This window comes from Microtus ochrogaster (assembly GCF_000317375.1).
Source record: "Microtus ochrogaster isolate Prairie Vole_2 chromosome 14 unlocalized genomic scaffold, MicOch1.0 chr14_random_2, whole genome shotgun sequence".
Classification (NCBI taxonomy): domain Eukaryota; kingdom Metazoa; phylum Chordata; class Mammalia; order Rodentia; family Cricetidae; genus Microtus; species Microtus ochrogaster.
In genome coordinates, this window is record NW_004949097.1 from 5,033,268 (window position 1) to 5,058,072 (window position 24,805).

The window sequence follows — 24,805 nt, forward strand, 5'->3', positions numbered from 1 at the left end:
CCAAAGGCTCCAGGAAAATTTCAAGTAATGCTGATATTTAAGGAATACATAGGAAACTATGAATGAGCATTAAGTATGAAGGAATATTATGAGGAAGAGCACTGGACTGGTAGCATGGAACAGAAATCCTTAGGTTAGGTTTTCAAGAGTGAAACCAAACAGCATTGTTAGTAAAGTAATAATTTGCATATTTAAAAATTAAGAGATTAGTTCATTCATTCATCTCCATTAATTTAATAAGCTGGCATTTTGAATTTTCCCAAAATATTAGATATGATGGGGGATGAAATATTATGCAGAATTCTGTAAGGACTTTATAATCTGTAGACAAAGGTAGTGAGTAGTGAAATATATGGGCAGCATTATTGATTTTATCCATAAGACATATTATGAAATTAATTTTCATGAGGAAAAGCACCTGATGCAAGTGTTCTGGAAGAAGGAGAAGTTAAGTTTGTTAGAAAAAGAGCTAAACATATAGTTATCCTCTTGGCTATGGGAAGTAGACAAAATTGCAGGGGAGAAAATTGGGATCTTGGGGGTGGGGTGGGATGGGGGTAAGGGGAGATGGGGAGAGAAAAGTTAGAAGGGAAGTAGGGGGGAACTTGGGGAAAAAGGAAGATTGGGATAAAGGAAGGTTGGATAGGGGAGCACGGAAGCACAATTCTTAGTTAAGGGAGCCACCTTAGGATTGGCAAGAGACTTGAACCTAGAGTGGCTCCCAGGAGCCCAAGGCGATGTCCCCAGTTAGTTCCTTGGGCAGCAGAGGATAGGGAACCTGAAATGACCTTATCCTATAGCAATACTGATGAATATCTTGCATATCACCATAGAACCTTCATCTGGTGATGGATGGAGATAGAGACAGAGACCCACACTGGAGCACTGGACTGAGCTCTCAAGGTCCCAATGAGGAGCAGAAGGAGGGAGAACATGAGCAAAGAAGTCGGGACCACGAGGGGCACACCCACCCACTGAGACAGTGGATCTGATCTACTGGGAGCTCACCAAGGCCAGCTGGACTGTGACTGAAAAAGCATGGGATAAAACCGGACTCTCTGAACATGGCGAACAATGAGGGCTGATGAGAAGCCAAGGACAATGGCAAGGGGTTTTGATCCTACTTAATTTTCTGGCTTTGTGGGGGCCTAGCTAGTTTGGATGTTCACCTTCCAAGATATGGACGGAGGGGTGAGGACCTAAGACTTACCACAGGGCAGGGCACCCTGACTGCTCTTTGGAATGGAGAGGGAGGGGGAGAGGAGTGCGGGGAGGAGGAGAAGGGTGGGAGGAGGGGGAGGGAAATGGGAGGCTGGGAGGAGGCTGAAACTTGTTTTTTTTCTTCCTTTTCTCAATAAAAAAAAGAAAAGAAAAAGAGCTAAAGAAATTAGCCTGTAGAGAAATAATTTTGATCATAGAGTTGAATCAAGGGGCAGTTGTGTTCAAACAGAAGAACTGAGCATTTTGGGTAGAGATAAAATTATTGCAAATTCATTAATTGTTTAGTATGTATTATATTCCAAAAATAATTTTTGATCATAAATATGGAAGGCAGGAAGCACATGATGGGAAGGGGAAAAGAGAGGTGGGGTTGCAACATGTTAATTTTTGCACATTGGATTAAGAAATATAAGCTTTAATTGTAAGATCTAGGAGATAATCATTATGTTACAGCATAATGAAAATGACCACCATAGGCTAATATATTTGGATATTTGGTCCACAGCTGTTGGAACAGTTTGGGAGGGGTTGGGGTATGGTCTTGTTGGGAGAGGGAGCATTGGGGTTGGACTTTTTAGGTTTCAAAATCACACTCCATCTCTAGTTATATCTGCTTGTGGTTGTGTGTCAAGATGTGAGCTATTAGTTACTGCTCTGGTGCCATGCCTGCCTGTCTGCCTGCCTGCCTGCTGCCATGCTCCTCTCCATGATTGTCATGGACTTATTCCGAAAATCTACATCCCAAATAAACACTTGTATAAGTTGCCTTGGTTATGTGTCTTTTTTTTGTTTGTTTGTTTGTTTTTGTTTTATCACAGCAATAGAATAATATATGATAGTAATACAACAGTTATGGTGGTGCACATTGATAGGATTTGCTGAAGGAGGTGGAGGCAGGAGGATCATGAGTTTAAGGCTGGCCTGGGCTACCAATTTTAGCTGGGTGTTGGTGGCACATGTCTTTAATCACAGCACTCATGAGGCAGAGGCAGGCGGATATTTGTGAGTTCGAAGCTGGCCTGTTCTACAAAGCAAGTGCCATGACAGTCTAAAACTACACACAGAAACCCTGTCCTGAAAAACAAAATGAAACAAAAGACAAAAAGACAGGCATGCAAACAGCAATCTCTACTGTGAGTGCATTGACAATTTTACCTTCTTGCCATTACCACAGCCACAATGCTCCATCGAGTCATTTTTAATTACACGAAGATGAATGTCCTCTTCTAATCTCTACTTCTGTTTCACTTTGAAAAATACATCTTGAGCTTTTGCAAATGTATGTAAGCTCTTATTTTCAGTGCCCTGAGTAAGAGGTAAAGATCCTGGAATCACCCACCTCCATGATGGCACTGGTAACATTGTGATGAAATGCAAAGACAGTGTAGAAATGTAATTGATCAAAAGAAAAAAATAGGGCAGGAAAGAGGCAGCCTGAGTTCAGCTTAAATTCACCTTGCCCTTTTGAGCAGACTTCTTGCTATGTGGTTCTAGACCCTCTCTGCAATAGTGGTCTTATGATCCGCCATCTAACAAGGTTGATCAAACAAGTTTTATGGCTAACAAACAAAATGATGGTGGTGGGGCAATTAGAGGTGTTTTTAGCTTTTGTGATTTGTTTGATGTAACTGGAAGTTTCTCTCTCACCCACCAGGTCCTGAGTAACCACTCTGAGGCTTAATAATAATTACAAGTACTTTGGCACATTATCTCAGTCTTATTATTAACTAGCCCTGACAGCTAAATTAACCCATTTCTATTATTTAACCATGAAACTTGTGACTCGTTACCTTACATCTTGCTTTTTCAGCGACTGCTGGCCTCTTCCAGACTCCACCTTCTTTTTCCCTGTATCTTTGCTTGGATTTCCTACCTGGCTCTATTCTACCTGGTTATTGGTCAGATCAGCTTTTTTATTAAGCAATGTTAATAAGATATGTTCACAGCATACCAAAGAGCATCCCAAATCACTTCAGGCACAATTCATTTTAATTTGCGTGAACTGCTTTGGTGAGGAAATTAAGCAGATCAGGATTGTATGGTGTGTCTTGCAGGATGTAAGAGCAAGGGAAGGAAGCATCTAGAAAGTCAGAGAGTGACTTGTCTGTCATTAGTTTACTGAAAGTTGCTCTTTGCAATATTAGTTTTTGGGCTTTCTCTCCAGCAATGCTTGTCTCTTTTTATCATCGATACAGTATCTCCTTGAGCAACACAGTGTTGATCTGGTCAGCATCAGTTAGTCTTACAGCTTTACTTACTATGAACGGACTGATTCTTTTGGTTAATTTCCATATGTAAATATTAGATCCATTTTGTTTGTGGAAAAGCTACAAATTAACTAGCTAGGATTTGATTTTGACTGAATTGAATCCACAGGCCAAGAACTACCCTCTGGATGATTCTGTATTCCTCTCCACTGAGCACAGGGTAACTTCCATTTATTTAATTTCTCTTTGAGTTCTTTTTCTAGACTTTGTAGCATTTTTTATCAAGTGGTAAGACACATATTTCCACCTAAGTAATTTTTAAGGACCTGGTTTACAAAAGAAAATTGTACTGATTTTTAAATTTCAAATTCTGGTGAATACACACACACACACACACACACACACACACACATATATATATAATTTACAACTGATTTTTGTGTCATTTGTCTTCTAACACTGCCATGTGTTACTTATTTTAGACCTAACTTTGATATTTAAACCAAGATAACCTTAGAAAAATAATATTTTAAATTGCATTTCATAAGCACATCAAATTTAACCATGCTAAGACATAATTTATTTTTTTATGCATGAATTGTTGCTCAACTGGTCATTTCTAGATTTTTTTAAAACAAACAAATTGACTACCAATTTGTGTAACCTTAATACATAAATAAGAATATGAAAGCCACAAGATCCTTTTTCATAGTGATAACAGACAGTTGGAATGCTCCACAGTACTCTCCCAACCGTCTTTCTGTTACTGATTGTTCATTTCCATTGCTTAGTACTCGGGGATTTTGAATGCAGTGGACCACAATTCAATTCTTATAAGTATAGTACTAGAGCCACTAAGGGACAGCAGTCAAGTCATACAGGATAGACCTTTGACTTGTGCCCAGTAACTGCTAATACAGAAATGAGACCCCAAATGGTTTGACTATCTTATTATGTGTCTTCCAGCACCTCAATACCCTGTTTCCTTAGTACTCACAAACACCTGCAAAAAATGTCTGCTTTCCTTTGCTCTCTGACTCTAAAGGAGAGGAGAGGTTGTTATGGCAATTTCCTCCAATTTCCTCATGCTTCAAGAAAGTCCATTAAACCCTAAAGTGTAAAAAGTCAGAGTCAAATTATTCACTTTTTAAAGGAAACTCACTAAGACACCGGAAGTAAACAACTCAGTCCATCTATCTGGAAGAGACACTCCAACCAGCTGAGCAACCCTCAGGTTGTTCAAGAGCTGCTTTTGGGAGCTGTCCCCCACGTCCGTATACTGGAGCACACTTTGGTGATGAATGTCTTTGTCTCGTTTCTACTCTCATAAATAGTCCCCCACCTATATTCCTGTAAGCAGCCCCCATAAACCTCCTTTGTTCACGACAATGGACTTTGGTGGTATATCTGCTTTGATCTATTGCGGCTCCTCTGCTATGTCGGATGTATTACATTTTTCACTTCTTTCTGTGAATAGTATCACACAACACATGAATGCTTTCTTTTTCATATCTGTAGGTTTACCAACTTGCATAACAACTAACACACTAAATCTCTTAGAAGTATTTATTTTGTAAATGAGTTCAGAATTCCTTTATCTACTGAGACAAGCTGAGAATATCAGGGAAGTTGGGTAGGCACAACAAGGGTAGATAATCTACTCCCTCATTTATTCGGATCAGAAGGTTCTGTTTATATGGAAAATGTATACATGTTAAGACAGAGTTCTAGACAAATTGTAAATACCAAAAGGCACTAAGAAGCATCTTTTTTATTTTATAAAGAAAACACTATTCTTTTTTGAAAATACTAATCTTGAAAAGTTTAAAAATATGTTGTCTTAGATGGCATTTCCTCCTGTGTTTCTTTCCTATTTCCCCCTAAGAAATACAAAACCAAAATTCAGATCACATGTGTCTTGATTTGGAAATGCACCTGCCACCTTTCACACACATTTCCAAAACTACAATGTTCAATTACCAAAGCAATTGTCCTAGATACATTTTATATCAGTATCCTCATGGTCATAACATTTACAAAAAGTTCCACTGTTTCCACAACACTTCTTGCTAAATGGTTTGACATTCTCTAGACTCCTTTAACTGCGTCCATTGATTGTGGCATTGCTTCGTGATTTCATAGCAGACTTAGCTTAGTCACCTGACTGTGCATCAAATTATAAAGCAAAATAAAAAGTGCCATCAAATAGTTTTTTAGGGATACAGGAAAATGTAGTTTGGTTCAAGAAATGGTGCAGAAAATAACGTGACAACAAAAACATCTGATTGCTAGTAAGATATTACTTTGTAGCTTTTCTCATCAAGTAGTTAGACACATATTATTATATCTACACCTAACTTAAAGTGCCCAACACTTTAAGAAAAATGAGAGTACAAAGCTTTGACATATAACCAAACTAGAAAGGCATGGACACAGTAAGAACATGTTTCTTTTCAAAATAATACAACAACAACATGTTATAAAAATATTCATGCCTAAATTGTTCAAAGAGACAGTTTCCAAGGTGTGATAGGGAAAGAGTGTACCTTACTTAAAATGTTATTAATAAATTCATATTAATGTCCACATTATTCTAAATAAATATCTGACATGATGTGGGCAAATAATCTAAGAAAGATCAGAGTCTTCTCTCCTAAAACAATCTCTGAGTGTGTATGCATGTCTGAGCATGTGTATTAAGATTTCTGCACACTTTCTCATTCAGCATCTTCATCAAATGAATGTTTTCCATAAATTATTATACAACTTATCATTTAAATTGTAGATCTAGAATATGATTTTTAATGCCTTATGTAAATATAACTGGATCCTTTGATCACATCCCAGATAGCATTGTCTTGAGCCAGCACAGACATTTGCACTGCGGCCGTGAACCTGAAGACCATGCGTCTGAAGCAAAGTGTGCAATTTTTCTGTCACCTATGGAGTCAAACAAGCAAGTCAGTAGTGGGCCACTCCTGCAAATTAAATCTCTTTAAGGCAAGACAAAATGCAGAAAGCAAAGAATACCAAGGACTAAGACCGCTTCAAGCAGTCTGGCTGGCCCAGGCAAGCAGGGATCGTCCTTCAAGAGTCAAGGCAAACAAAATGGCATTATGTCCACGGGTTATCATTATCATCTTTAAGAAAGAAACTGGATCGATCTCTCCCTACCACAATGATGCTGCAGGGCATGCCTCTCACTGCTGGGGAGTGATTGACCATTGGGTATCATTAAAGATGGTTGGTAGAAAGGAAATGGGAAGTGCAGGGATGGGCATATATGGGGAGGGGTAAGGATGGGAGGGCCAGCTCAGAGGCAGGCATAGTTGTAGCTCCCCCTAGTCCTTTCTCCCTCCTGGACTCTAGTGACCTTTCACTCAGGAGCCAGCTGGAGCCAGTAGAGGCTTAATTGAATGGATTCTTCAGATGTGTTGGGAGTATGGGTGATGAAGAAAGGAGGAGGGAAGGAAGGCTGGATGCTGTGGTGAAAAGAGAGAAGAGGGGGAGGGGAACTTTCCATGACCTTCAAAGGCTAATTGCCTGGCTCTGCCTCTGCCCTTACCGGAGCTTGGTTTGCACAGCGCTGTGTTGTCTGGTCTGGCCCAAGCTCCGCAGCTCCCTCCCTGGACCCTAGCTTCAGAAATGCAGCCCAAGCAGCAGCTCCCTGGCGACCTCCAGTCCAATCAATAGCAAGCTGGCCAAAGTGGCTGCGATCTCCCCTCTGCCCCTCGCAGGCAGAGCTACCTTCAGTAGCTCTGCTTATTCTCCTTTCCAAAACCCTCATTAATCTCAACCTAGGCGAAGACAAAACAACAAAGACCAAAGGGGTACAGGACTGACCAGAAGCACTCATGTGTGCGTTTGTATGAACATGTGCTGTGTGTGTTTCAGCCTTCTTTCATTAAGAGAATAAAAAGCCATATTGAGAAATCAAACCTCTCTGCCTGGGCACTTTCTATCCCTTTTCTATTGTTTGCTTTGCAAATTATGGATCTCAGGGAAAAACCAGATTAAGAGTTTATCCCTGGACACTTCACCTCCTTACTTCTGGCTCTCTAAACCCTCTCTTTATGGAGCTTGTGTGTATGTGAGGGGTGAGGGGGCATAAGTAAAAAGAAGTCAGCGAATGTCAGCTGAGTTAAATGGGTGACAAGGGAGATGGAAAGAAAAAAATTCATCCCTTCTTGTCTTTGAGAGCAATGTAATTAGGCCTGAGCCCCCTGTGAGTGGGTATAGGAAGGCTAGGTCTTGCTTGTCTGAGTTTCCTCTAATGTTAGAGGCTGCCTTGGGCCAGCCTATGTGGCTGTACACACACACACACACACATACACACACACACACACACACGGTTTTTAAAGGATCATGTAGGAAGATCAGCTGATAAGTAGCTAATTTTGTGTACTTAGAGAGGAAAGGAGTTAGTGCACTCCCAACGGAAACCTGTGCTAATGGGATAAAGAAAGGAGGCAGTGCTGATGTTAAAGTATTGCACTATTAATTTGATCATTAAAATTAAGGATGAAAACTGCTTGGCAGAGTGGCTAGCTGTAGCTCTGGGGCAACCTTTGTTAGTGTGAGAGAGATTGCACGTAGCTGGACATGGATGGCTGGGTGACCGTGTATAGACCTGCATGTGTATCAGCTGAGCTTGTATGTATGTGCGATATAGTCATATACATATCAATAAGGTTTTTTTTATGAGCCACTCAGTTATTTTGAAAATTGTCATCAGAAGCCACTTTTCAACTAATTGGAGTCTGCAGAAAAGAAGCCTCATTTTTGGTACAAATGAATTTTCTGAAATGCCATTTGATTTGGGAAATATGACTGATCTGCCAGATTTCTTGATAAGAAATGAAATGAGCCGTTGTCCTTCAGGATATCGTAGACTGGAAATGGGGGATTTTATGGCTAATGCCATCAGATAGAAGTGTCCTACTTTGAAAGAGTCCATCAGCCTCAGGGGAAGCCGGAAATCCAAATTCATCTCTAAATCTGCTGCAGCAGTGAAAGCTGGCATGAAGCAATGATAAATTTTATTCCTAAGTAATAATTACAAAATAAATGGCAATAAATAATGAGGCAATTGATATCCTAATGTTAATAGTTTTACTCTGTCACATTTGAGTTCCATTTCTTGTTTCTAATGCCAAGACATGATTTGAAAAAGTCGAGTGAACAAAGAGCTTAAGTTAACATGTTTGTGCCACAGCAAGGACTATCAAATTTTTAGAAATATGATTACTATAGCCATTCTTTTAAAACACGAATGTCAACAACAAAGACAAAAAAACACATTAAGGGAATAAAATTCATAAGAGTGTACATGAGAAAGTACACATAGCCAGAAGCAAAAAGAATATCTGGGTCATTGACCTCAGGCACCCTACTCAAGAAGTGGAGAGCAATGGAAGGGAGACAGTTCTTTCAGATCTTCACATCTAGGGGTTCATCTCAGTGAATGGCAACAAGATAGAAGAACAGCATAGCAATAAACACACACTTTAGATGAAAGCTCACTGTGAATTAAGTTTATATCTGCTAGCTCAGGAAACTGCTGGCCGATATTTCCTCTTAACCCTGCACTCCCGACCTACACCACACCACACACACACACACACACACACACACACACACACATTCATGGTGTGGGGGTTGCATAATATAGTCACGTGTATTGAGACTTCTGCAATAAATAAAGATTCCCATGAAAGTTAGTCAAAATGTAATAGAAAAGAGCTGTGAGAAAGGAAAGATAGAAGATAAGATAAGAACAAGGTATGTTTCAAAGTGTTGCACTTCAATGCAGGGGACCAGAATCAGGGAGATAAGGGAAGAAAGAAGCAAAGAGAGCCAGTGGGGATGAGAATGAGGGGAATGCAAGGGGAGGAAGCCATTTGATAAAGGAGGAGCCCCAATGGGGACAATATATTTAACATGTTTTACATTACCTAATGCCTTACATAAAATAAAACAACAAAGACAAAAATCCACTAGCCTAGTTTCATTAATCATCTAGAAATGTGATCTTAATCTTAGATTATCAATTAATAAACAATGGTGAGTATATATATATATATATATATATACACACACACATACATAAACAATCTGTACATCAACTTATGTACACTAGCAGTATAACTCTAAGATGATTCCAGTGCCATTATCAGTAAACTAAAAGGGTTCATTCCTATATCTCACTTTGTACTTCCTCTCTGAGGCTGGCACATCACAGCTCTCTGGTACATGCTTTTGATGCAAAAGCTACTCTTTGAAAGAAAAAAAATTGCAGAAATTCGAGTCTTTCCTAGAAACAGGCAACAGAAACTGATCAGTTATTTTTGATGGTCCCTTGTAGTCCAACCTTATGCAAAAATAAAACTAAGAATTTACTGCCTGTTTACCTATTCGACCCGAGGATGTTCCACAAAATGGCAGCACACACACCAATTTTTCCTAACTCCACTGCAGCAAGATGTTCTTTAAAACCCTCCTTGCCAGACTAATAGTTTGTATACAGTTTTGTATTTTAGAGAGTTAACCACATATTTTTTCTTTTACTCTTTCTTTCTTGACATGTATATAAATCAAGGTCATACCTACAGAAGGATGTAGTAAGAAAGGGTGATTTCAGGTTTGTATGCTATTTATTGTGCTACAAATTAAATGATTTTTCATGTACAAGAGTTTAAGTATTAGTTAGAAGCCAACGGCTACAATTTCAAATATACTACAATTCTTTAAGATAAACTAGCTTAAACCAGCTTAATGAATACAAAAAATAGTGGATGTAGATCCATTTGTTTTAAAAAATGAAATAAGATTAGAATTTATGAGAGAGGAGTCCATTGAATTCTCTGCACTTTCATTTTTAGCTCTGGGTGAATATGGGAGACATACAGCTGACTTACAGAATGCCATCAATTGTTACATCTGTACAACGGCCACTGAATAAAGGGGAGTCCGGAAAGAATTACAATCACATAGGCACTGATACAGGCGGGCTAAGAGGGGATGATATAACTCAGTCTCAGATTGCACCCTCAAGAAATCATGTTGAATTTCACAACAGGTAAGCATCTTGACAAATCCTTCTGAGTACGATGAAAGCAGCTTGCAAAACTAGCACAAGAGTACATCCTGGATAACATCTCAGGTGCATCAATTCTCTTCTGAGAATCTTTATGGTATGGCACTGCATCTGTGTAAGGCAGAGTATTTCCTCATCCGCATCATTGATCTTACTAAGCCCTGGTTAAAGTCATTTTACAATCTCAAATAGAACCAATAAGGCTTGTACTATGTGTCAAAACTCTGAAATTTTTATCTATTTCATCTTTTTTGCAAGTCTATGTGTCTATTCTGTGCATGCATGCATGTGTTTTTTTGAGTATTCACACATATACGCAAATGTGCATCTACTTCTATGCAGGCCAGAAATTGATGTCCAGTGTCTTCCTCTATCACTCACCATGTTATTTATTGAGGCTGGGTTGGATTTGGCTAGTCTAGATTGCTAGCTTGTCAGATGATTCCCTGTCACTGCATTTGAACACTGGGGATACAGACAGCCATCTTGCCTACCTGATTTTATATGTGAATGTTAAAGATTCAAGCTCAGATCCTCAGGCGTATGCAGCAAGTACTTCCCATCCCCACTTCATCTTGATGAGAGTATTTACATAGGAAACTACTCTGATGCTCAGAGATATTACACATCTAGTAAAGGGGGATACAGCGCTAAAAGATTAGTGTCATTATGTAAGTGGAACAGAACGGATATTTTCTCAAATATGTTACTGTAGAAACTTCTAAATACTGTATTCATACACTCATTTCCTTATTTCTAACATAAGTCTCTAAGGAACACACCTCTACCCAAGAACTAACTGTGTGATCTGTCACTCTTATGCCCCACACTGAGTACAGTCCCTCGTGTAACGAAGGCATACAACAAGTGTATCAAATTTATAAATTAGGTAATTTGGATTGATAATAACAACACAAAAATCTATGAATTAAATTAAATTAAACTTTATGAAAAAAATGAATTTAAGAAACATAAAATCCCATACTTAGCATTCTTTCTTTCTTTCTTTATTTAAAATTTCCACCACCTCCTATCCTCCCCCTCCCCCTCCCCCTCGTTCTCCAGACAAAAGAGAAGTCAGGGTGCCCTGCCTTGTGGGAAGTCCAACCCCCCCCCCCCTCCATCCAGGTCTAGGAAGGTGTGCATCCAAACAGACTAGGCTCCCAAAAAGTCAGTGCATACAGTAGAATCAAAATCCAGTTCATCATTGGCTTCTCAGTCGGTCCTCATAGTCAGCCACATTCAGAGAGTCCGGTTTGATCACATGCTCGTTCAGACCCAGTCCAGCTGGCCTTGGTGAGCTCCCATTAGATCAGTCCCACCGTCTCCATGGGTGGACGAACCCCTCGCATTTCTGACTTCCTTACTCAATCTCCCTTCTTCTGCTCTTCATCTGAGCTTTGGGAGCTCAGTCCAGTGGTCCAATGTGGGTCTCTGTCTCTATCTCCATCCCTCGCCAAGCAAAAGTTGGGAGCAGTGGGGTGAAGGTGGGTTGAGGGGAAGGGGAGATGGGGAGAGAGAAGGAAGAAGGGGAGGATTGGGGAGAGCTTGGAGGAATGGGATGGTTGAGATGGAGGAAGGGTAGATATTGGAGTAGGGAAGAAGATATCTTAACTAAGGGAGCCATTTTAGGGTTAGCAAGAGTCTTGGCTCTAGAGGGGTTCCCAGGTGTCCACCGGGATTTCCCCAGCTAGGTCTGTGGGCAGCAGAGGAGAGGGTGCCTGAACTGGCCTTCTCCAATAGCCACACTGATGAATATCTTGCATATCACCATAGAACCTTCATCATACTTAGTATTCTAAATGCAGACAGAATGTGGTCATTGAAGTCATGAAAAGCAAATGTCTCTTAGCTTGATGTTGACCTAGAGCTTACATTGTAGAAAATTTGGAATGGTTGAAACCTGTTACAGAATCCAAATCTAGTGTAGCCACCATGAGAACAGAAAATATAATAGCAAATATAATATGGTATATTGTTTTGAAGATAAACATTGCAAGCAAATTTGGAATATGTAAACACATTCCTTTTATAAAACGTTTACTGATAAAACCGGACTCTCTGAACATGGAGGACAATGAGGGCTGCTGAGAAGCCAAAGACAATGACACTGAGTTTTGATTCTATTGCATTGGACTGGCCTTGTGGGAGCCTAGTCTGTTTGGATGCTCACTTTCCTAGACCTGGATGGAGGGGGAGGACCTTGGACTTCCCACAGGGCAGGGAACCCTGACTGCTCTTAGGACTGGAGAGGGAGGGGGGGGAAGAGGGGGGAAGGGGGAAGGGGAGAAGGGGAGAAAAGGGAGGTGGGAAGGAGACAGAAATTTTTAATAAAAAAGAAAAAAAACAAAAAATAAATGAGACGTCCTAAAAAATGTTTACTGAGAAAAATAGTACAAATGGTGGGGAATGTTTTAATAAATAGTGTAGTTTGCATATTTGACTTGGAAAGATACTCTCACTTTTGTTTTTAACAGAATTTCATTGTAAAGTAACATACTTTTTTTTTTTTTTTTTTTTTTTTTTTTTTTTTTTTTTTGCAAATGTCATGTTTTGTAGGCTGTCCTCAAGGTTTTGGAGCTCTGAGTCTCTTGTCTCCATTTCTCAGTCCTAGGATTATATGATGCACTGCTACACTGAAATGAAATCCTTATGCCTTTAAGGTAGTGAAATGGTGGTTTTACTTTTTCATGAAGTTAAACTCAAGGGTTTTTTTCCCCCAGGTATCAGTCGTATCTAATCTAAAAACAGGAATATGGTTGCTTAAAGAAGACTTTTATAATGACAACACCAATGGACATGTCAATGTGAATGGTGAAAATTTCCCAAGGTTCTCACCCTTAGGTGAGTAGATACAGACAATCAATGACTGCTGGAAGAACACTAAATAGGTTTTCAATACCAAGGGGTCAGCCTTAAACACGTGCACACATTTATCAACAATAAAGGGACTCAGCAGGTATATATGAAAAATGCTATGCCAGTAAACTGTCTTCAGATCTTCATGTATGTGCTTTGTCATTTATTTCCACATACACACATGAACCAAACTAAATACAAATGTGGTAAAATTTTTAAAAAAATTAATTCAAAGAGTGCATTTTATTTAAAATAGTTTTCTTTACTTTTTTATAGGGATATCCTTCAACAACATCATAAATACAGCATTTTGAGTTATCTTCTGAGCCTTTTGGTAGCCCTTATCTGTGCATTTCACATGCTATAAGCTAATGGTGAGTTAAACACACTGGCCTGCTGCTATCCTCAGGTTATGGATGTGTCTGTGGAAGTCAATTCTGGAATGTGTTGCTCCCTTCAGAAAGCACGCCTGTCCTGTCGGTCATATTATTTTATGTTTTTTTGTTCTGGGTAAGTAATTTTCTTCTTGTTCAGTCTCTTTAGTAACTGTTTTGTAAATCTGTCATTTCAAGGACTCATTCAAAAATATTTAGAGACTGTCTACAACATGCAACATACAATGCTACGCGCTCAAGGATTTCTCTTGGAAACACAGTACTTTCTCTCTCTCTTTTTTAATTCAATTTTTTTTTCATTTTACATACCAACCCCAGTTCTCTCTCCCTCTCCTTCTCCTACTCCCCCTACCAAACCTCCATCCCATCTCCCCATTCACTCCTAAGAGGGGGTAAAGCCTCCCTTGGGGAACCAATGAAGGCTGACATACCAAGCTGAGGTAGGACCAAGCCCCTCCCCCATTTATCAAGGCTGAGCCAAAAAATGGGCTCCAAAAAGCCAGTCCATGTACCAGGGATAAGTATCGGTCCCATTTCCAGGGCTCCCCCTAACAGACCATGCCACATAACTGTCACTGACATTCAGAGGTACTAGTTAGGTCCCATGCAGGTTGCCAAATTGTCAGTCTGGAGTCAGTAAGCTCCCAATAGTTCCAGTCAGCATGTCTCCATCATGATCTACAACTCCAGGGAAGCTACGTAAAAGGAGAACCCTAAGAGGGACAAGCATGGAGGTCCCAAGGAAAGGGAAATGATTACTATCGTCTTTGTAAACTGGGAGGGGGAAGAATGGAGGGAATGGTGGATGGGAACATGAGAGTTCCAGATGACTGAGTTCGGGGAGGGACAAAGAGGGAGAGAAATGAAAGAGATATCTTGATAGAAGGAGCCATTAAAGGGTCATGGAGAAACCCAGTGCTAGGGAAGTTCTCAGGAATCCACAAGGATGGCCCCAGCTAAGACTCTTGGCAATAATGGAGAGGCTGCCTGAACTGGCCTTCCTCTATAATCATATTAGTGACTACCGAAATTGTCATCATAAAACCTTCATCTAGTAACTGATGGAAGCAGATGCAGTCATCTACAGCCAAGCACTGGACTGAGCTCCTGAAGTTCAGGTGAAGAGAGGAAGGAGGGATCACATGAACAAAAAAGGATCAGGAAAATACAGCACTTTTTTGAAAGAAGTATCTTGTGTCTATTAGGAGAAAGAGAATGTAACAACAAACACACACACACACACACACACACACACACACACACACGAATAACCAAGAAAGAAAATTTGATTTCCTTTGCACAATGTATTATCGGAAATTGCATGAAGAAAACTTTGAATAGGAGGCAAGAGATGCTTAAGGGAAATATATTGTTTCTATAAGATTTATTTGTAGATATAGAAACAATGTATGTGAAAAGACATTAGAGGTGTGTCTATGTTTGAGTATGTGTGTATGTGTGTGTGTGTGTGTGTGTGTGTGTGCATGGGCATCTGTGTGTGTAAACACACACACAAAAACTAAGTGAACAAGATGAATAATAAAAGTACTTTCAATGGAAAGTACTAAAATTGTTTCTCTGTACTTTAAGATTTTTTTCTTCTGGGTGGCTGTTTACTTGGTGAATGGCAAATAGGGTCCAGAAAGAAGGCTCAAAGGTTAAGAGAACACACTGTTTATCTGGAGGGTTGGCGTTCAATTCCTGATACTCATATCCAGTGGCTCACAACCGCTAGTAACTCCAACTCCAAGGGGATAGGGATGCAAGGGGTAGAAGTTTGGCCTTTTTGGCCTTTTACTAAAAATGAATCATTGCATATGCTTGTTCAAGCTCCAAAAATAAAGAAAAGAAAGGTGAGTAGATTCTAATAAAAGGATTTTCAAGCCAATATCTGCCCAAATTGTCCAAGAACTGAATAACGCAACATGATAAGTAAGCTCCAAATATCAGATTTCGATAGCAGAACAAAGATGATCTGCCAAGAAAGAAATGTGAAGAATCATTGCGTTAAGAAAACCTAAGAGGACATTTTTGTGGAAACCAAGAGTGACTGCAAGAACAATTAACACAGCATTGCTGCTAACAGCAATAAACAGCAGCCTATAACGAAGAGAATACCGTGACTTTTCACAGGGTAGGGTAGTGTTACAAGATATGAAGAGAATCCTTGTAGGTTCCATAAGCTTCATAATAAAGGATGGAGACACCCACTATAAATTACAATATTAATTTCTATATTCTCTTACTCAACCAGACTTGCAGAGTTATAGGATGACAGGACTGAGAAGGTGTATAAAATAATTCATGGATGGATCCTTCTCTGAGAAAATTAATCAAAACACACAGTAACCTAGTAATACTTCATGGTCTAAGCTGGGCCCAGGGGAATTCAACAGAGAGCAAGGCTGTCTCTTCATACTTTCCTTCATTTAACAAACTGTAAACTGCAGATAAAAGAGACAAATAAAGTAAGTTTTTTACATCAATGGAGTTCCCACTGTAGTAATAAGGCAGGTCAGTGGTTAAAAATAATTAACATTGAGCATAAAGCTTGAATAATGGCCATAGAAGATTCTGTGAAGCAAAATAGAGAAAAGAATTAATTTTTCATAGGATAAACCTTAAAATTTCCCTTTGGAATTCAAAAGTGATGAAAAAGAATATCTATAGAATTATAGGATTATGGTAGTAGAATTATTGAAGAAATTTGGTTTTGTTAAGATGTGATAACCTGAGCATGTTGATAAGCTCTGAGAATGTGTCTAGAGAATGACAGCCCCAAGGAGGGAGCTGTGGGTACACTGTAAGGGAAATAATGCATTTCTTTAATCTACCCTGTCCATCCTTAATATGAGCAGAATTGAACTTTTGTATGTTGGTTAGTAAAGCAACTAGTTGCATTTAATTTTCATGGTAGACAAATTTAACACTATATTTGATATTTGCTTCTTTTTAATATATTTTTATTATTAGAACGTTCCATACATTTAAGATATATATATATATATATATATATATATATATATATATATATATATATTTTTTTTTTTTTTTGGTTTTTCGAGACAGGGTTTCTCTGTGGTTTTGGAGCCTGTCCTGGAACTAGCTCTCTAGACCAGGCTGGTCTCTAACTCACAGAGATCTGCCTGCCTCTGCCTCCCGTGTGCTGGGATTAAAGGCGTGTTCCACCACCGCCCGGCTTAAGTAATATATATATTGATCAAGTCTGTTCACTACTAACTCCTTTCAACTCCTTGTTTCCCTGCCAATCTTCCTCCTAGTTTCATGTCTTTTCATTTTATTATTTATTAATAACACTGTGGGACCAACTAGTGATGTCCATACGCACATGGGTGTGTGGCCATCTGATGCGCCATGAGAAACCTACCACAGGTCTTAATCTGGTAGTCATGGCTGCCAAGTCAGTGTGTGCCACAGCTATACCATGTCCAGAAGTCGGCATTTTGCACCTCCTTTCTATCTGCGGATTAGTATATTCTCACCCCTCTGTCTTTTCCAAATTCTCTGAGCTTTGTGTACTGAGAACCCCTTATGTACTGAGAGTTAATATACTAATTTTGGGTGTTTCCATTCATAAATGGGAACTTTGAGATATCCCATTTCCAGAAAACTTTTTAGTATGTATGACTTCATCTTTGCAATATAATTGTTTAAACAATGTATTCATTTTATTCTTAGTTCTCATTGAAAAAAGCATACAATAAAAGTATGGAATTAATGATATAAGCATAAAAATAATTTAATGTTTTACCTAAAAATAAAAATTAACAAAGAAAAGTGAAAAATCTTATGCCTCAGAAACTCACTGAATTTAGCCTTATCAACCATATATTTGTGAAAATAAAGAAAATGGAATCTTCTTTTATGTGATAGTCAATCAAACATTGAAGACAGCTTGCATTTCATCTCTGAGATCTGTTCTCTTTTGAATGCATCCCATTATCAACCTCTTCCTTTCGTCAGCTAGCTTTCTGAGTATGAACAAGAATCATATACATTGTCTTTTCTAAAATTCACTCTCAGCCAAACATAAATGTCGAGCTTTCTGGTGAAATTTGCATACTCAATCATTTATTTGAGCTTGGTACTTTTTATAAAAGTGTAATGTTGACTGTTGTTAAGCTTACACTCAAGGAAAAACAATATTTGTATTTTCCCTACTTGCATATATCTTATTTTTGTCAGTTCACTTAGGTGAGTAGTCCTTAACGATGTCTAGAAGAACCCATACTGTATTCTATCTTAAAACAAATATTTCCATTTTGTTTAAGTGATCAACTGATGTTACATGCAATGAGATGAGATAGGTTTTTGTGTTATCAAAGTTGATCATTGGTACCAGCTAGTTGGCTACTTGCTCGAATTCTCACTTGTAAAACATACTCATAAACACATGATGGAAGATTAATTTACATAATTTGATTTATAAAAGTCAGTGAAAAAATATTTATTCAATAAATGTTGAACTGTCAATTTCTATATTTCAATTGTATTTCGCTATCACTTTTGCATCAACCTAAAACTGACTAACCTGAACACTCAAATTCAGGACTAGGAAAAATTAATTAGCATTTCTGCTTTAAATAGTACAAAATGCCATATTTACAAAGCTAAGGAGGAACAAATCCACATGTACTTTGGATGGGGGGGGCCAATATTATTAACAAAATCTTTAAAGATATGCTCTATTACTATCTTGTTGAATAAGTATGTCTTCTATGTCCTCACAAAAAGCTCCTTTCCTTAAAGAAATGAGTTAATGAGATTGTGCATTGTAGGGTTAGTGCAAATACAGTGTAAGAAAACATGTAGAAAATGAATTCTGAAGTGTGGGATAATTGTTGGGTGCGGAGCGCCTTGGGCTAGACACAAAACAGGAAGCAGTCATGGTACATCTTGTCTTTGTTAGAGTGAGTGAAAAGGTTAATGTTGATCAGTTCCATCCATTCAGAGTTAGAGAGCCTGCTACCTTTTAATTCTAAAGTTACTCACATTTCTACTGATTGGATTCCTGTGAGAACCGTACTGCTTATAGGTTTTCCATGTAATATGAATGCCAACTAACCTTTCTCTCCCCCTCTATCTATCTGTCTACCTGTCTCTGTATCTATCTCTGTCTAATAGTTTCCAATGTTGAAGAAAATGAGCCATTTTCAAGTATCCAAATACTAAGATTTAGAGATTTATGTTCCATATAATACTTCATTCCAGATAATGAGCCTTCAGGCCCCTATCAATTTCTTTCCTTTTTCCTTTTCTTTCTTCTCCCTCCACACGTTGATATCTCTGCCTCCAACATCATCTCAAAATGCTCCTCCCTCCTGAATTCCTAACCACTCATTACTATTCAGTTTCTTACATGATATAGAGTCTATGAGTATTATGAATACAGTCCAACATTCTTTTATCTTTCTACAATTAAGAACCCAGAGGAAGAAGAAACAATCCAGTCCTCTTAGAGAGCTGGAGAGAGGAAACATGTATACAGAAGGCTGTTTGTTTGTTCCTGGCAGCCCAGACCTAAAATAATCATATAGAAACTGTATTAATTAAAACAGTGCATAGCCAATCACTTGGGCAGATTGCTAACTAGCTCTTATATCTTAAATTAACCCATTCCTATTATTTTATTGGAGGAGGGAGGCCACTAATTCGTCCCAGCTGCCCAGAACCAAAATAACCACATAGAAATGATAGTAATTAAAATACTGCTTGGCCCATTAGCCCTAGCTTCTTATTGGCTAACTCTTATATTAATTTAACCCATTTCTATTAATCTGTATATCACAACAAGGCAATGGCTTACCAGCAAAGATTCAGCATGTCTGAATCTGGCAGCTCCATAGCATCTCTCTCTGACCTCCTTCCACCTAAGTCCTGCCTTGCTATAGGTCTAAAACAATTTCTTTATTCATTAATAGTAATCACAGCACACAGAGGGGACTCCCACATTTTATATTTTACCATGAGGCTTGTAGTTGACTGGTCAAGTTCCTGGGCATCTGTCTCCTTTGGCAGCTACATGGCTTCTCTCTGACTATGCCTACTCTCTGTACATCTCTGGATTTTCTTCCTGCGTTTACTCTGTTAAGCCATTGATCGAAAGCAGCTTTTTTATTGATCAATGGCAATAAAACATCTTAACAGCAAACAGAGGAGAATCCCACATCACGGAAACACTAGAGTGAACTCAGGACAGTTCAGCTTAAAGTTGGGAACCATGGGGTGAAGCTCTAGGAGTTCTGCCAGCTTGGCAAAAGGCAGAGAACTGACTGAAAACATTGAAAGCACTCAAGGGATTTCTCAATGCCAGGATAGAATAAAAGAGTTCCAGTACTCACTCTCCAGACATAGGTCTAGGACTAGTCATTGGTTGGTCACTCCCACAATCTCTGTACCACACTTATCCCAAAATATCCCATAGGCAGGATAGACTATAGGTCAAAGGTTGTGTGTCTGGTTTGGTGCCTCAGTCCTCCCAATGAAAGTCCTGCTTGGTCACAGGAGATGATTAGTTCAGGCTGTGTATCCACTATTGCTAGGAGTCTTAGCTGGGGTCATCCTCGTAGATTTTCTCTTGCACCCCTGTTACTGTCTCTAGTGCCAGAACTCAGAGCCTGGGTGGCCCAGAGGCCTAGGATAGAACCAAACATGGCTGAAGAAAAAAAATTCATTGTACTGAATATTCTGCTATACTCATAGATTGGTGACTATCCCAGTTGTCATCAGAGCCTTCATCCTCTAACTGATGAAAACAGATGCAGAGACCCACTAGGCTAAGCTCAAGAAATCCTGCTTAAGAGAGAGAAGAAGGATTATATGAGTTAGAGGGTTCATGTATAACACAAGAAAATCCACAGAAACAACTAACTAGGGCCTATAGAAGCCTAAAGACCCTGAAAAGTCAAACAGGAAGTCTGCATGGGACTTACTGAGGGCCTCTACTTTTATGTGACAGTTGAGTAGCTTGGTCCACTTGTGTGACTTCTAGCAGTGGGATCAGAGTCTGTCCCTAATGCTTTGACTGGCTTTTGGGAGCCTATTCCTCATACTGGGTTTCTTTGCCCAGCCTTTATACATGGGGATGTGGTTAGTCCTGTAGCAACTCCATGTGGCAGAACTTCTTGATAGCCATGGGAGGTCTTTCCCATTCTGAACAGAATAGAAGAGCAGTGGATTAGCGAGGGAAAGGGGAAAGGTGTGGGAGGGAATGGGAAGAGAGGAGGGAAGGGAAACATTTTTTTTGTAGTCAGGATGAAAATAAATATAAAATTTAATAGAAAAACAGTTCCAATACTAGCTGACCAACCTCCGTGTGAAGGAATGACAATCCCAACTCTCAGATTTCTGTGTGGTTTGGATTTCATGATGTTTGCATAGAATCTAACAGTTTAGCATTCTTAGTTTAAGAAATGGAGAAGGAGAAATAAGGAGAGAGGGAGAGAGAAAAGTAAAAGGAGGGGGGGGGAGGAGAGAGAGAGAGAGAGAGAGAGAGAGAGAGAGAGAGAGAGAATATCATTTATATACCTGTACTGTCAGCACTGAGGAAGTAGTGTATCTAATTCAAGGCCAAAGTTGAGCCACACTGTGAGACACATTTGCAAACAAAGTAGAGCAAGAACTAAAATAAAGGATCCAAAATTCTTTGAATTTAACAGTATTTAATTCCAAATTTAGAATTGGGATGCAACAAAATTTTCCTTTGTCGAAATTTTAATAGTGCCTTGATAATATCTGTCTGTCATATAATTTTTTTATCACTTTGTATTTCTCCTTGAAGTTTTACGATACACACATTTTTATTCAAATTTTATTTATTTAAGTATTTATTAAATAAAAACATATATTATGTTGATATAAATGTTTGCTTCATTGTTTTCAATTTTATAGAAATTCCACATGTCTGTTGCAAAAATAATACAAAATATCCTCACATTGTCATTTGTTTTGATTTTGTACTTCTTAAAGTTGAGGAGGTTTTCTTTGTTCCCCATAAAGTATTGATTTTTACTCCTCTCTGTCATGGCCACCGTAATAACCAGCTCATTCCTGGTCTCTCCCTCCTTTCTCGTGATCCCTTCAGTGCTTCATCTTTTCCTGTTGAGCCGTTTAAACAATTCATCCCTGCAGTTTTATATGAAATAGAAGATCAGAATATAAAGAGGTTAACCTACTTTTTGTTTGTTAAAGAAACACGGTATTTGTGTTTATTTTCCCTTGTGGAGAGTGGCTTTCATAGTATAATATTCTTTCCTACATAATAAAGACTCCTGTTGGGTAGTAAGAAAAGCAAAGTGGAAAAAAATAAGAAAAGGAAGAAAGGGAGGAGGGAGCAGGATGGAATAGGGAAATAGAAAGGGAAGGTACATAGGAAGGAAGACCAAAATCACTGATATGGTCTCCAAATGAATTGTCTCCACTGTGTACTAACTGTGCTTCATGCCAGCAGAGGCCAGAGATCTGTAAACACAGACACCTCCTTATCCATCCCACTGGGCAGCATGCTTCCATACCTCAGGTCTCTCTGGGACTGGCATTATCATCATCGCTCACTCAGCAGAATAGTCGGAAGGAAAATTGGGAGATGTGTAAACCCCAGAAAGCAGCAAGCAGCTTCGATGGCTGTTGAGATAATGAGGATTATTTTAAACATTACCAATGACATAAATGAGGTAAGTATGATGTTTAAGGACTGAGATGCCCCAGGAGTTCTTAATATCATTGACTTCCTGCTTGCTTAATGCTAATTTTATGTTCTTTTGATATTTTCATTAATTAAATTTAATCCTATGATACTATGAGTGATAGCGGTTTGTTTTAAGTAACAGCAAGTTATTTGAATGGCGGGAGCAAAGGTGTTCTAAAAAGGTGCTATTCTGAACAACTAAGACATGACTTAAAAGAGTCCCTTTGTGTAAATGCTATACACACCCTCACTAATAAGGGTTTCCTTTAAAAAAAAACAGCTGGGAGAGTTTAATACATGGTTTCTCTGAGGTTCAGTTAGAGGGAATCTCAACAGGGCGTGTGTGTGTGTGTGTGTGTGTGTGTGTGTGTGTGTGTGTGGCTTGTTTGATTTGTGTTCTGTGTCCTGATAGACGGAAAAGGCAAAGACTGAGGGAAGACATCAAATGCCATCCACCCCTGTTTCTAGGGTTTCTAGGAACAAGAGACATCAGGCGAGGTCTATTAATATTATTTTCAGCCTCAACAGGTGAGGGTTCTATATTCAGCCCTTCCCAAGACAGTTCTCTTGACCCTGGCTCTCTTCTTCCTTGCTCAGCCCTGATGTTTTCCATGTCCTTTCAAAATTCTCCATATCCTCTGGGTCATAAATTTAGAAATTGAAACTTGTCATAAGAGGGTCTGGGGTCTTAGGACTGAGTTTGGGGGGGTGAGTGTGCTGGTATGGCGGCTTAGGAGTGTGAGTGTGAGAACTGGGGTTTATGACATAAGGGCTGCAGCGCATGTGCATGCGTGTGAGGCCTGGGGTATGTGAGAGTGGGAATTGGGGCGTATGAGTGTGGAGGCTGGGGTTTGTTTCCAGTAAGGTTGGGGTGTGGCCTCTTTTCCCACAAATGACACCAATCTAAAAGAGAATCCATTTACCCAGGAGTTTAAAAAGGTATAACTCCTATTTTCCCACATGGATTATAATATTCTATGGATTGTGTGTGCTTTGTAACAGGAATCATACTACATTCATGGTAGAGAAATCATTTGCTACTCTAAGAACTGGTCAAGAAATACCAAGGGGACATAATGAGTAATGCATAAGAGACTTATGGGAAAAGAAATGGAACCATTTGAACCTCTATTACTTCAAGAAACATTATCTTATGTAATTATCCAATAAATGTAAGGGTCTCTTAATGAATTAATGGTATTTTCATGGCAAGTGATCCCCCCCCCCATTATTTTCAGACTACTGTGTTATCACACCATCTTATCTGGTAGGGGGTAAATAAGGTTTTCGTGCCATCTTTCTCATTTGAATCCTGGCCCCAGTGTGTTCTGGCTTTGTCACCTTGAGATAATGACACCCTCTCTTGTCTTCAATTTCTTTATTTCTACAATGAAACAATGAGAGTAAAACCCCCTTGGGTCTATCATTCAATAAAAGTTCATCACAGTTTTCTACATTCACACAAGAGTCTGATCAACACTTCCCTAAATTAGTCACAGATGAAAGAAGAAGCCTCTACAGCCATCCAAATCTACCTTTATAGTCAGCACTTGCACATTCACTGCAGTGCCTTGGTCCGTGTTTGCTAAATCTACTAATTTCCCTACGCCTTGCTGAAGCCTTCACTAAATTTCACTAAATCTCTCCTTCAAGTAATATAAATTTTTTCTCAAATGAGGAATGCAGACTCCAGAATATTATTTAGCATTAGCAATTAATATTTTCATTGCAATAAAAGAATGATAAACCTAGCTCATAAGGTTGTTGTGAATGGATCAAACATATACACACACAGAGGACCACACACACAACATACATATACACACACAGAATACATAGGAATATATATATATATATATATATATACACACACACATACATACATACACACACAGGAGTAGATGAACAGGGAGAAGTGTATACATATACAAACATATCCATTTTTGTCTTGAGTATCATAGATTTGTTCCAAGATTTCCCACAGGCACTAAACTCCAATGATATTTAAGTCCTTTATATCGAATGGAAGGATATGTATGCATATCACACACATATATCATCTTATGTAACTTAAGTAGACTCTAGATTATTTGAAAATCAAACATAATGTAATTACTACAGAAATAGCCCTCTTACTGTCTTCAATAAATTAGAACAACAGAAAAAATTCATACACATTCAGCTCAGAAAAAATGTTTTACTTAATATTTTCCAGTTAAAGTTGGTTGAATTTGAGAAAGAATCCCATGAATACAAAGACCAATTGTTTATGAATCAGTTAATACACATAAATGTGTAGGGAATATTTGGGTGTGTGAGT